The following is a 1,315-nucleotide window of genomic DNA, read 5'->3' as shown; positions in this document are numbered from 1 at the left end:
CTTCGGTTAAAATTGAAAAAGACAAGAAAAAGAAATAGTGAAAAATGAATAATAGACTACTGAATATAGACAAAGTCTCCCCTTAAGATAAAAGCTCTTTGTACAGTGTGACTTGCGGTGGGCGGGGGGCGGGGGGCAGGGGAGGGAGTAGAATTGGGACACCTTAGTATTTAATATTCCCTCATTTTTCGAACTTAACAAAAAGAGTTACAATTTGACAACATTCTGAGAGGGATATAGATGGAAAATTTAAGGGAGGGTCATTTTATTTTAAAGTATTTACAGCAACTATTAAACTTGCTATTTAAAAAAAAAGGAAAGGGGGTACAGGTTTTGCCAAATTCTTTTGGAAATACTCCAACGGCGATAATCACTACCCCCAAGGTGCTGAGATGAAAAAGGCATAAATAAATGGTGGGTCTTCTTCCGTCATCACTTCCCGGGATCACAGGATTCATTTCCCGGGATCACAGGATTCATTTCCCCTCAGAAATGGGGCTGGTGCGGCCCTACGATTCCCAGGGCCAGGTTGCGGCAGGTGGTACCGCCTGGAACCAGCCTGAGCGGCCCGAGGGTGGGGTGTGGCCCCCCTCCTGTGACTTCAGGATCTCATGGTCCACAGACCCGAAACCCGCCCCGCGGCACTGAGCTGAGACCAGGATGCAGGCTGGGGGAGGGCGGATGAGTTCCAGCCTGGGAATCCAGCTCTCCGCCGGACTCCAGAGCTGGGGGGCGGGGCGGGGCGACGACAGCTCTCCAACAAGCCTGGTGATTGGTTAGCGCGGAGGGACAGGGCAACGCCAGCTCTCTAGCAAGCCCGTCCGTTGGTGGGCGGGGCGGTTGGTGGGCGGGGCAGGCAGGGCGACGCCGGGTCTCCAGACGAGGCCGGGGATTGGTGGGCGGGCGGGGCGGGGGGAGGCGGGCTCGCGCCGGGGGCGTGACCGGGCACGTGGTGCGGAACCGGCGCCGCGGCCGCCAAGGGGTGAGGGGCTTTCACGGGCCGAGTCGGGCGGGAGCGGGTGGGCCCGGGAGGAGCAGGGGCGGGTGAGTCTCGGGGAATGGCCGGAGTCGCGCCTCGGCTTGTGGGAGCTGGGCCACGGCCTGGCCCACAGCTTGGTTCGCGTGGCCAACAGGGACGGGAAGGGAGGGTGTCCCCGTTAAAAGAAGGCCTTCCCGAGGGTCCGGCTTCGGTTTGCGGGCGGCGGGAAGGACGCGCAGAGGGCCGTCAGCCGCTTGCTCCAGGCTCGGCCCGCTGGAAGCTAAAGGCGTTCCTTGTTCAGCGGAGCCGCTGGCGGATGCCTGGGGTCAGGAGTCG

The 1,315-nt window shown here is 59.5% G+C and overlaps 1 protein-coding gene across 1 annotated transcript in view; it reads left to right on the top strand.

Annotated features, from left to right (window-relative positions):
• Positions 1-963: 963 nt before the first annotated feature.
• The window catches only part of CNDP2 (carnosine dipeptidase 2), a 20,029-nt gene continuing 19,677 nt past the window's right edge, over positions 964-1,315 (top strand). The window contains exon 1 of the mRNA XM_040632439.1: positions 964-982. The gene's annotated coding sequence lies outside the window, so the exon portion shown is untranslated. The remainder of the gene's footprint in view (positions 983-1,315) is intronic.

This window comes from Ursus maritimus, unplaced genomic scaffold, assembly GCF_017311325.1.
Source record: "Ursus maritimus isolate PB19 unplaced genomic scaffold, ASM1731132v1 scaffold_18, whole genome shotgun sequence".
Lineage (NCBI taxonomy): Eukaryota > Metazoa > Chordata > Mammalia > Carnivora > Ursidae > Ursus > Ursus maritimus.
This window is presented reverse-complemented; position numbering and strand designations above follow the sequence as displayed.